The following is a 13331-nucleotide window of genomic DNA, read 5'->3' on the forward strand; positions in this document are numbered from 1 at the left end:
CTCCACGGAGTACATACTCCTCGGGGACCTGAACTTCCACCTCAAGAACAACAACAACACCAACTCCTCCACCCTGATCGACAACCTCGACAACCTCGCCAACTTCGGACTCAGACAACTCGTCACTACACCCACCCACTCCGCCGGCCACATGCTTGACCCCATCTTCTCCGCAAGCTCCCACGTCTCCTTCAACCACACCACTGAGCTCCACTGGACCGATCACCGCTGCATCCACTTCACCTTCTGGAAACCCACCACGCACCACCGTACCCATCAGATGCCGCGCCGCTGCTGGAGCAAAGTCACCGAAGACCAGCTTTCCACCTCCCTCGCCCGAAACCCACCCGTAGATCCGACTGACCCCGACAGCGCCACCCGCAACCTCAAACAGTGGATCAACGACTGCACCAACACCCTCGCCTCCCTCAAGAACCCCTCCAACACCCACACTAGTAAGAAAGCCAGCTGGTTCACCGAAGACCTCCAGGCCTCCAAGCGAACCTGCCGAAAACTCTAAAAAACCTGGACCCGTGAGCGAACAGCGGAAACATACACCGCCCACAAGAACGCCACCCGCAGACACCACCACCTCATCAGATCCGCCAAAAGGACCTCCTTCAAAGACCGCCTAGACAACAATGCACACCACAGCAAAGAGCTCTTCAACATCGTGAAGGAACTCTCCAACCCCAGCTCCAACACCAACGACATCCCACCTTCACAAGACCTGTGCGACTCGCTGGCCACCTTCTTCCATCGCAAGATCGCAGACTTCCACAACAGCTTCAACACTGTCACCACCCCAGCAACCACTGAGACCCCCGCTCCCACGACCACCACCCGGACCAACCGCCTGATCTCCTGGACCAACATCAACGACGATGACACCCTCAAGATCATGAACACCGGATCCCCGGACGACCCCTGCCCACACCACATCTTCAACTAAGCCAGCAGCACCATCGCACCCCATCTCCGGAAAACCATCAACTTTTCCTTCGAGACAGCGACCTTCCTGGAGAGCTGGAAGCACGCAGAGATCAACGCCTCACACAAAAAACCCAAGGCGGACCCCAAGGACCTCAAGAACTTCCGACCCATCTCCCTGCTCCCGCTTCCGGCAAAAATCATTGAAAAGCCATCAACAAACAACTGACCAGCTTCCTCGAGGAGAACAGCATCCTGGACCCATCCCAGTCCGGGTTCCGCAGCAACCACAGCACCGAAACTGCCCTCATCGCCGCCACCGATGACATCAGGTCCCTGCTAGACAACGGGGAAACCGCGGCCCTCATCCTCCTGGACCTGTCAGCCACCTTCGACGCGGTCTGCCACCGCACACTGCGAACACACCTCTATGACGCCGGAATCCAAGAGAAAGCCCTGGTTTGGACCTCCTCCTTCCTCGCCGGCAGAACACAGAGCGTCCGCCTCCCCCCCTTCCGCTCCAAAGCGACCGAGATCATCTGCGGCGTACCCCAAGGCTCATCCCTCAGCCCAACGTTGTTCAACGTCTACATGGCACCACTCGCCCACATCGCACAACGGTACGACCTCAACATCATCTCCTGCGCCGACGACACCCAGCTGATCCTATCCCTCACCAAGGACCCCCACACTGTCAAAAACAACCTCCACGAAGGAATGAAGGCCGTCGCCGACTGGATGAGAATCAGCCGACTGAAGTTGGATTCGGACAAGACAGAGGTCCTCATCCTCGGATCCACCCCCTCGGCCTGGGACGAATCCTGGTGGCCGACTGCACTAGGAACACCCCCAACTCCCACGGACCACGCACGCAACCTAGGGATCATCCTCAACTCTACCCTCTCCATGACAAAGCAGGTCAACGCTGTCTCCTCCTCCTGCTTCAACACCCTCTGCATGCTTCGCAGGATCTTCAAGTGGCTCCCCACCGAAACAAGAAGGACAGTCTCCCAGGCCCTCGTCAGCAGTAGACTGGACTACGGAAACGCACTCTACGCAGGAGCCCCGGCCAAACTCCTGAAACGGCTTCAACGCATCCAGAACGCCTCCGCACGCCTGATCCTCGACATCCCTCGCCGCAGCCACATCACACCTCACCTGAAAGACCTACACTGGCTCCCTGTCAACAAGAGGATAACCTTCAAACTCCTCACCCACGCACACATGGCACTCCACAACACCGGACTAACGTACCTCAACAGCCGACTGCGCCCCCACCCGCCGGTTCCGCTCGGCAGACCTTGCCTTCACCACCGTCCCCCACATCCGAAGAATGACCGCAGGTGACAGATCATTCTCCCACCTCGCCGCCAAGACATGGAACACCCTCCCCATCCACCTACGGCAGACCGAAGGCCTTCTGACCTTCAGAAGACTTGGCTCTTCGAACAGTAGCAGCTTACCCCCCCAGCACCTTGAGACCCTCGCGGGTATGTAGTGCGCTTTACAAATGCCATGATTGATTGATTGATTGATTGAAGAGTAATGTGTTCACTGCTAGTTTGACTTTGCATTACCATTAATGGCAAAACCAACCCTTGCCTTAATGACACGTGGAAGTCTCCCTTAAAGAAGACCAATCGAGCCCAATAGCAGGGAGCTGTATATTGTTAAACAAGACATATCAGTTTATATATGTCTTAGCAGCAAAATCCTTAAAGATGTAATTTTGCTGAGGAAATGTTAACAGCACCATTGGCGAACACAGGGCTACTGGCTGCCATCCCAGACTAGCTAACGTCTGAATGGAACTACCTAACTGGGGACTGTAAGGTATCAAATTAATTGTAGCATTAAGTCTGACGTGATGCCCAAGTCGAAATTAATGTCATTGTTGAAGCTAAGCAACTTTTTGAAAGTTGCCAGTCTGTGCCCCAGCTAGTCTAGTGGCCTAACAAAGGCCCCAGCACACAGACAACTTTGTGCCTGCCCAGGGAGGCGTATAAATGACTTGCAGGGTAAGGAACAAAGGCAGTTACTGCAGAGTGAGGTGTTATCTCCCCGTCCAGTTAGGCCATTTGGGTGTTAGACCAAAAGGTGAGCTTCAAAGTGGAAGCTGCTTTTGAAGGGCCACTTGTAACAACACCCCTGAGCAAGATTCCTTTTGTTCCTGGAAACAAGTTGGAGACAGGGACAGAGAGGGGAAACTCGTCCCCAAACTGGTTATCCCATGGGCATATAGCCCTCAGGTAGCCACACTTCTAGGGTGGGCTACCAAGCTCCTGACAATTATGGACGGGTCCCAGCAGTTGGAGAGTGGCTAGAGCAGTGCACTCTGAGACAGTCAGATGGAACACATTGCAGGAAACACGTCACTAGCAAAAAGGGGACCTAGTAGCCCATTGGCTAGTGACCGTGTGGTCCGCTCAAAGACCTTTTTGGGATAAATGTGGCACGCCTGGTGCCCTGCTTCCCAGATCACATTGGATTTGAAGAAAGGATCAAAGAAGGACAGCTGTGCTGCACTTGACACTGCACAAAGAGAGACCGCGCCATTGAAAGGACTGCAGCTGCTGCAGTATGGGCTAGTAAAGTTTGGACTGTGCTAGCGGCTCCTGATCAAGGGAAAAATTGATTCCTGGCTCCAGATCAAAGCATTGACTCCAAGGATCAGGTGGCTGTTCCTGTGGAACCAGCTCCAGGGACACAACAGCTTAACAAGCCCAACCCGACAAGTTGAAAGCCACTGCAGATGTTGTGCCACCACCAGTTACCAGGCACACAAAAGGACAAATCAGAGATAGCCAAAAGTTGCACCTGTATCTGCTTAACCCAGGAGTGCCATCAGAGGCCGGAGCCATCTTACCCAAAGGACACTAGCCCGCACCTAAGGATTTCTCTCCAACAGTGGTCCAGCATTGGCTGACCCACTACCTCAAAATAGAGGACTTCAGAGACTCCAATCTCTGTGGCCAAAGTAGTCCCTCATCACTCGGGGACTGAGGGACCCCAACGAAGACGCCTCTGTCAACGGCACCTCAACCGGAGCATCCTTAACCTGTATCCTCAGCATCAGGACCACTCCATTATAGTGTTAGGGCTTCCGGTTTTATGGTATTTATTTTTGTAACTATTCCGTCTGTACTTATCAATATTTATTTTTTGGTCATTTTATCTGTATTCATCCACATTTATGTTTGTTGCAAGCAAAAGGAAACGCTACAGCTAGTATTTTTGCACATTTATTTAAATAGACAATTCACACCTACACTCAGGTGCCGGTTCCGATCCTGTAAAACCCGGGTACGAATGGTCGTATGGAGCGTTTTCTCTGTACGACTCATACCCGGGAATTCCACCTTACAAACCAGCAAGTACGATTTGTACAGAAATACCATTTCCGTACGAATTGTAAAAAACACTGTACGGCTACAAAATACATACAATTCTGATCCTCAATCAATCAATCATAACATTTGTAAAGTGCGCTACATACCTGTGAGGGTCTCAAGGCGCTGGGGGGCTGCTACAGATCGAAGAGCCAGGTCTTGAGAAGTTTTCTGAAGGCAAGCAGGTCCTGGGGCTGTTGTAGGTTGGTGGGGAGGGTGTTCCAGGTCTTGGCGGCGAGGTGGGAGAAGGATCTGCCGCCGGCGGTGGTTTTCCGGATGCGTGGGACTGTGGCGAGGGCAAGGTTGGCCGATCGGAGGCTGCGGGTGGGGGTGTAGAAGCTGAGTCGGTCGTTGAGGTATGATGGTCCGGCGTTGTGTAGGGCTTTGTGTGCGTGGACGAGGAGTTTGAAGGTGACCCTCTTGTTGACGGGCAGCCAGTGCAGGTCTCTCAGGTGGGGTGTGATGTGACTGCGTCGGGGGACGTCAAGGATCAGTCGTTCTGATGCGTTCTGGATGCGTTGCAGCCATCTCAGGAGCTTGGTTGTTGTTCCTGCGTAGAGGACGTTCCCGTAGTCCAGTCTGCTGGTGACGAGGGCCCGGGTGACAGTTTTTCTTGTGTCGGAGGGGATCCATTTGAAGATCCTGCAGAGCATTCGGAGGGTGTTGAAGCAGGACGCGGAGACCGTGTTGACTTGCTTGGTCATGGAGAGGGCAGAGTCGAGGATGAACCCCAGGTTGCGTGCGTGGTCGCTGGATTCTGGGGCTGTTCCTAGCGATGTTAGCCACCAGGAGTCGTCCCAGGCTGAGGGCCTCCGTCTTGTCAGAGTTCAGCTTCAGCCTGCTGTGCTTCATCCATTCTGCGACGGCCTTCATTCCTCTGTCTAGGTTGGCTTTGGCGGTGTGGGGGTCTTCGGTGAGGGATATGATCAGCTGGGTGTCGTTGGCGTAGGAGATGATGTTGAGGCAGTTTTGTCGTGCGACGTGGGCGAGTGGTGCCATGTAGATATTGAACAGCGTCGGGCTGAGGGAAGACCCCTGAGGAACGCCGCAGATGATCTCGGTGGTCTTAGAGTGGAAGGGTGGGAGGCGGACGCTCTGGGTTCTGCCGGAGAGGAAAGATGTAGTCCATGCCAGGGCCTTCTCTTGGATTCTGGCGTCATGGAGGCGTGCTGTTAGGGTGCGGTGGCAGACCGTGTCGAAGGCTGCTGATAGGTCCAGGAGGATGAGGGCGGCTGTTTCTCCTTTGTCCATGAGGACCCGGATGTCGTCGGTAGCGGCGAAGAGGGCAGTCTCAGTGCTGTGGTTCCTGCGGAAGCCGGACTGGGATGGGTCCAGGATGTTGTTGTCCTCGAGGTAGCGGGTCAGCTGTCTGTTAACGATCTTCTCAGTAACTTTCGCCAGGAAGGGGAGCAGGGAGATGGGCCGGAAGTTCTTGAGGTCCTTGGGGTCCGCCTTGGGTTTCTTCAGTAGGGCGTTGATCTCGGCATGCTTCCAGCTTTCTGGGAAGGTTGCTGTCTCGAGGGAGATGTTGATAGTTTTCCGGAGGTGGGGTCCGATGGCTGTGCAGGCTTTGTTGAAGACGTGGTGAGGGCATGGGTCACATGGGGATCCGGAATGGATGGAGTTCATGGTATTGATGGTGTCTTCGTCGCTGACGTTGGACCAGGCGGTGTTGAAGCTGTCGTGGATGTCGGCGATCTTGCGGTGAAAGAAGGTGGCCAGGAAGTCACACAGGTCTTGTGATGGTGGAATGTCGTTGGTGTTGGAGCTGGGGTTGGAGACTTCTTTCACGATGTTGAAGAGCTCTTTGCTGTTGTGTGCGTTGCTGTCGAGGCGGTCCTTGAAGGCGGTCTTCTTAGCGGTCCTGATGAGTTGGTGGTGTCTGCGGATGGCGTTCTTGTGGGCTGTGTGGCTGTCTGGTGTTCGGTAGCGAAGCCAGCTCTTCTTTAGTTTCCGGCAGTTGCACTTGGAGGTCCAGAGGTCTTCGGTGAACCAAGCGGCCTTCTTGCTGGAGTGGTTAGTGGTGGAGGTCTTGAGTGGGGCAAGGGTGTTGGCGCAGTCGATGATCCATTGTCTGAGGTTGGTGGTGTCGGGGTCGGTGGGATCGGCGGCAGGTCCCAGGCCGAGGGTGGTGGTCAGTTGGTCCTTGGTGACCTTGCCCCAGCAGCCGCGTGGCATCTGTTGGGTGCGGTGGTGTGTGGTGGGTTTCCTGAAGGTGAAGTGGACGCATCTGTGATCTGTCCAGTGGGGTTCGGTGGTGTGGTCGAAGGAGACGTGGGGGCTTGCGGTGAAGATGGGGTCCAGTGTGTGACCAGCGGCATGGGTGGGTGTTGTCACAAGCTGCTTGAGTCCGAGGTTGGCAAGGTTGTCGATCAGGGCGGCGGAATTGGCATCGTTGTTCTCGAGGTGGAAGTTCAGGTCCCCGAGGAGGATGTAGTCCGTGGAGGCGATGGCGTGGGTGCCGATGAGGTCGGTGATGGTGTCGCAGAACTGTGGTCGGGGTCCGGGTGGTCTGTAGACGAGTGTTTCTCTGAGGGTGGTGTTGGGGTCGGTGTGGATCAGGAAGTGCATGTGCTCGGCGGTGGTGAGGGTGTCGTCGGTGTTGGTGGAGACTCGGAGGGTGTCCTTGTGAATGATGGCAATTCCCCCTCCCACTCTGTTGATGCGGTCTCTGCTGGAGATTTTGTAGCCCTCGCAGTGGCGATGTCAGGTGCCAAGGGGGTGTCCAGCCAGGTCTCCGTCAGGAAGGCGACGTCGGGGGTGGTTGAGTCCAGGAGGTCCCAGAGTTCGACGGCGTGCCTGCGGGCGGAGCGGGTGTTGAGGAGGATGCATCGGAGGTGGTTGGGTTCTCTGGTTGGTGGTTTGGCGGGCCAGATGCTGGTGTAGCTGCAGTTCCGGCAGGTGAAGGGTCCTTGGGTGCGCTTTGAGGTGGCATGGTAGCAGGCGTGGTATCGTCCAGGGTGGAGTGCGTGGAGGCTGCTGGAGTCGTAGTGCAGTCTGGTGTTGTGGTGGCCTCGGAGTCCGGGGGTTCTGGCGCTGGGCGCGGTCCAGGCACGGACGGGCGCAGACGGGCTTGCCTTTGGCGCGCCAGCAGCACAGCCGTGCAGTGGCCGCCATAAGAAGGGGAGGTGGGAAGGAGGAGCAGCTGGGAGGCGGGAGCGGGGCGGCGAGGGGGCATGGCCGCGGGTGAAGCGGCGGGAATAGTTGGCCACAGAAAGCAAGAGTGGGGGGGAGGAGTGAGGGCTAAGGGGAACCACAAAGGAGACAGAGGCAAAAGGAATACAAGCCCAATACAGCAGTCAAGAGCAATTACGAACTAAACACAAACCGCAGACTGAGCAGGGCACAGGAGGCTCGAACCCCAGTCAGAACGGCAGCAGTGGGGGAGAGCACGCACAGGTGGTGCTGTGGCGGCAGGAGAGCGGCCCGGCCCTTGAGCAGGGTCGAAGGTCACCCTGTCCAGTCGCCAGTGGCCGCCTTAAGAGGCGAGGAGGGAGGGAGGAGCAGCTGGGAGGCGGGAGCAGGGCGGCGAGGGGGCGTGGCCGCGGGTGAAGCGGCGGGAATAGTTGGCCACAGAAAGCAAGAGTGGGGGGGAGGAGGGGGGGCTAAGGGGAACCACGAAGGAGACAGAGGCAAAAGGAATACAAGCACAATACAGCAGTTAAGAGCAATTACGAACTAAACACAAACCGCAGGCTGAGCAGGGCACAGGAGGCTCGAACCCCAGTCAGAGCGGCAGCAGCGGGGGAGAGCACGCACAGGTGGTGCTGTGGCGGCAGGAGAGCAGCCCGGCCCTTGAGCAGGGTCGAAGATCCTGGACAGCGCGTATGCGACGTCCGCACGGAGTCAGGCAGCGTTTTACGGACCAGCAACTACGATTCGTACCTACAGCACACCGCATGGCTATATTTTTATGGGAGCCAAAAAGTGCCGGAAAAGCTAAGTACGCTGCGATGCACGCCATCACCCACATTGTACGTGTCATCATGTACGGTGCGTACCCCAACATTGCATATGTACGGACCGTAACCCCCACCCCCCGTACGTCTGCACCGTACCCCCCACTCCCTGTACATCTGCACCGTACCCCCACCCCCGTACGTCCGCACCGTACCCCCCACCCCCCGTATGTACAGGCCATACCCCCCACCCCCCTGTATGTACGGACCATACCCCCCCACCCACGTATGTCTGCACCATACCCCAGGCATACCCCGATCCTCACGTATGTACGGACCGTACATACGCGAGGATTGGGGTACGCCTGGGGTACGGTGCGGACATACGCGGGTGGGGGTGTACAGCCCATACAAACGGGAGGTGGGGGGTGCGGTCCGTACATACGGGGGTGGGGGTACGGCCCGTACATACAGGGGGTGGGGGGTACGGTGCAGACGTACGGGGGGTGGGGGGTATGGTGCGGACATACGCGGGAGGGGTGGGAGGCTGGGGGGGCCGTACAATTCGTACCCCAGGCACAAGTGTACTCGGGGTAGGGGTCGTACAAAGTTCGCTCCGTACGGGGCCTTTTCCATGCGCTTGTGTTTTCGGACGGGCGATACGGCTCGTACTTGCGCACTCGGACTTCAGTTTTACGATTTGTATGTAAAACTGTCCGGGGACATCTCGTAGACTTTTCCCGAAGCGATTCGTATGTATTTTTCACGTATGAATCGTACTTCGCCGTTTGTACGGGACTTGTACGATTCGTACGTAAAAAAATACGGATACGAGTCGTACGGTAATTTGTTTTAACGGATCGGAATCGGCACCTCAGTTGTTCTAGGTTTAGATATTGTTTTATATACACCAAATTAAGTAAACACAATAGAATTGGTAATTTTAAAAAGAAAAGGCACTCGTGTAATTTTTGATTTTCACTTGCATGATCATGCAGGTCCAGACTAGGCATGAGTGCAGTCAAGTTTTGTTCACACCCACTTAGGTTGTTGGTGGCATTGTTCTGGATACTTCATTCACTGAAATGATTATGGCTTTGGCATTCTGGGCACGACCATCCCACAGCTGTTGCTAAAATTGGAGCCTATGGTAAGTGCACTTTAAATATTGGAAGCAAATGTCTTCCCTGTCCTCTTGGAAAAGATGTGTGAATTAGTGGTATTGATTAGATGTTGCTTGTGCAGCTGTCTGCAAAGTCCTATTGTATTTGATTCCCCTTCTTCAAATACACGCTCTAGAAAGTGCTTCCATCGGAATTCACGAGGAACCTTAAAAGTGCATTACCACTAAAAAGCATGCTAAATCATTAGCGTCTGTCATATTAAGTTGCTTAACTCCTAAGTACGTTATATGCAGAAAGCCATCCTTTGTTTTTTTCCCAGTATTGTCAAAGCCAGAAGGACTAGATTTAATGTGCTACCACTAAAAAGCATGCTAAATCATTAGTGTCTGTCATATTAAGTTGCTTAACTCCTAAGTACGTTATATGCAGAAAGCCATCCTTTGTTCTTTTCCCAGTATTGTCAAAGCCAGAAGGACTAGATTTAATGTGCTAAATATCATATGTATATGCAATGCATTCAAGCATGCCAATGCTTTTTTTTTGTTGCTTCTGCCACAATTAAGTCAGATACCCCAGCATATTGCGTCATAAATTTGCACATTTAGCTGCACAAAAATGAAAATTTAGCGGCATTATTGCGGCACTTTATTTTGCTCGTTATAATTCCTTTTCAGCCCTAAATCGATGGAACCTGTTTTAGCATAGTATTCCTCTTTGAAATAGGCATGTTGAAAGTTTCTGCAGCTCTATGGAAGCACAGCTCCAATCTACTAACCTACTAACCTTGTGGGAGGGGGCTGTATTTCTCCCTGGGATGTTTTAGCCCCCATGAGTGCACCCCTGCCGTGGCACCACTTTCACCGCTCCCTGGGTGCAGTCACACAGCCCCCCTTCGCTCCATGGGTGCAGTCACACAGTCCCCCTTCACTCCATGGGTGCAGTCACACAGCCCCCATTCGCTCCCTGGGTGCATTCACACAGCCCCCCTTCGCTCCCTGGGTGCAGTCACACAGCCTCCTCTTGTGTCCCGTACACTGACTCCCTTTTATGAGTAGTGCAGACAGGACAGACATCTGCAATAATCATCCTTCAGAGCCAGGTTCCCCAGTTCCAAATTCGGCAGCTCTGACCATGGTGTCACATCCTCTCCCCCACTAAACACCATACTGCCCCACTGAGAGAAACTCGCACTGCCCTCAACTATTACCCAATTGTGCCCTGCTATAAACGCCAATTTAAATTACGCATTAGACAAGAGCAATATGCTGCCTACAAAAAAAAGTAACATCATCTTGGAAAAAGCAAACACTCATTCATAGGGAATGCAAAAGTAAGTAAAGCATGTGAAATGTAAACAGGAACAAAATGGTTACTTTAACGCTTTTACACTCACTAGTCAGAAATCAGTGAGTGCTTTTGCCTGAAAAGTTCAGGACATGACTACAGGGCACGGAATGGACCCATTTCAATGTCCATTGCTTACATCCTTACAGTATGTAAGCAGTATAGTAAAAAGACCAATTCACTGACACGAGCCGCAGTACACATTTTGTTTTCCAATCCACGTGTTGCAGTGCCTCCAGGATTGGTGCACTAGTTCCCTGCCCAGGGGAAGACAACGCTATTCAAAGAAAGACAAGTAAATAAAAGTAGCGCTTCACTGGCAAACTCTGTAGAGTGGCGCAAATGTGTTTGGGTATGACTAAAATCAATCTGCCCACTTTGCTACCACTCTCTTTGGCTTTATTTAGTTATTTTTCATATTTTTAACCTTTTATTCCGACAGTTGGAACAGTGCTTTCAATGGGCCGGTACTGTCCGGTACGGAGTACCGGCACTTTTTTATATTGAGAGAGAGAGAGAGAGAGTACCTGCAGTTCTCAGAAACAAGCAGGTACTCTGTAACAGAGTACCTGCACTTCTATTTATCCATTTCAAGCACTGCTTTGGAATAGAAAAATTCCAGAAAAAGACCACAGTTACAGGTTTTATCTTTTTTGGATCCATTTCACAGGGGAACAAATCAACGAAAGAAGAAAAGAGAGGGGGAGAACCGTTTCTGAAGTCAGGGTTTTCAGTAAGAGAGGAGAAGCTGCTAGACAAAGAGAGGGAATAAAAGGGATGAAGAAAGAAAGGGGGGAGGGTAGATGAAGCGGCAGAGCAGACTCTGTCAGTGTATGCTCTGCACGCCCCACCCGTCCCCCTGCTGGGATCCTAATTTTTTACATTCTTTCCAGTCGGGCCTGCAAGCTGGAGAGCAGAGAAGCAATACTTTCCTTTTCTCGCTCCTCTTTCATAACTATTTGTAATCGAGGAAGTGGGGCAGCTAATACGGCTGTACAGCGCCGTTTCACAGGGTGACGTATGCGCATACAGCCAATAAAATGGCATCATTTTTTAATGCCTACCGGGAGACTTTTTTTCGCGGCTGGTTTGGTAAATATCGCAGCCGTTGCGTTCGCCAGCTGATTTCGCAATTTTTTTTGTGAATTGCGAAATGGCGAAATGCTGAAGAGTCTGTTAAGTAGGCCTGGGTGGTAAATTCTGTTCCGCTCGTGGAATTTGCGGAATTTGGGTAATTTCATTGTTCGCGTTCTCAAAATGTGTGTTCGTGAGATATTTCCCCCCCGAGCACGCAAACAGCGTTAGCGAACAGGAAAAAAGCATCACAAACAAGCAATTCCGTGTGTTTGCGGAATGTCTGCGTGCTCGCGGAGATTTCTTACCATTTCGCGGAGCTTTGCGTAGCGCGACTATGCAAATTCCGCCCACCCCTACTGTTAAGTTCACTCCTCTGGTACTAAGATGGTGCTACAGATGTCAGCCCCCAACCCCCACCCCAGTGCCCCATCCACCTCTTCACCCTCCCATAAAACAAAAAACATAGGTTGCTGAGACTGCAGCCGATGCCCTGGGGTGTTGTCACACTTTTTTTTCTTTTTTTAAAGCCCGTCTTTGTGAAAGAGCAGCTGGTGCCTGTAGTCGAATTTTAGTGAGCCTCTTAAGGAAGAGCTCTTAGTACGGAGCAGCTAAGCATGGGTGGGCTGAATTCCCTTGAATATTGTGACCTGCCTTGTGGTCTGTTTCCACTTTTGCATTGTGGTTGTTTGCATTGTAGCTTTTAGCACACCCTCTGCCTGTCGTGAGCCAGTTCGAGATACGCTAAGGTTGGCACAGAATACATTCTCTCCCCTGCTTGCTCCAGTACTGGAGCGCATTCTGGTATCTCTGTTTTGTACCAACTTACTGTGCAGGGGGGAAATGAGCAGTTAATGCACTTCCTTCTGCTTGGGGGTGGAAAGACACAGTGCTCCAAGCTGCTCTTGCTCATCCCTCTCCAGAGCTGCTGTTCGATGGCAGCGGTTTCTGATTTCACCTGGCCATTTCTTTTGGCAGTATTTTTCTGTCTCTATTTATAAATACAGAAAAAGGAAAACAAGTTTTCCGTCTGTATTTATGTGTAAAAATCCGTTTAAACGGAAAACCGGGAGCCTTAATTATAGTTTATGGCGGTCATCCTGTAATGTTTTGAAATTGCCTTAAAACGCTCTTGTGGCAAGATAACTGTTGGAAATATCCTCTCTAGCCCCCTAGACCTCCATCCTGTCAGATTTGGTTGTCCAAGCTGGAACGGAGTTGCCAAACTAATTCTTTCAAACTTTTCAAAGTTTGCAAACTTTTTTTTGACCAATGCTTGCTTGTAGCTGCATTTATAAGTATTTGTATCTTCAAAAACTGGTATCTCCGGAATCCTCTAGTGCATCTTGATCATCAAGGTCTCTAAAAAGTCATAAAAATACGCTCTATTTTTATAAATTGTTGTTTATTGTGTGAGATTCATTTTCGTTGTTTGGTGCTGTTAAATGCTTTACACTACGTTCCTTTGTTAAGCTTTGCTGCTCGAAGCCACAGTTACCCAGGGTTGAGCTTACGGTTACAAATAAGCCTGACTGGACCCAAGACAGTTTTGCAACTGCATTCCACCATAA

This window comes from Triturus cristatus, chromosome 4_2 (genome assembly GCF_964204655.1).
Source record: "Triturus cristatus chromosome 4_2, aTriCri1.1, whole genome shotgun sequence".
NCBI lineage: Eukaryota > Metazoa > Chordata > Amphibia > Caudata > Salamandridae > Triturus > Triturus cristatus.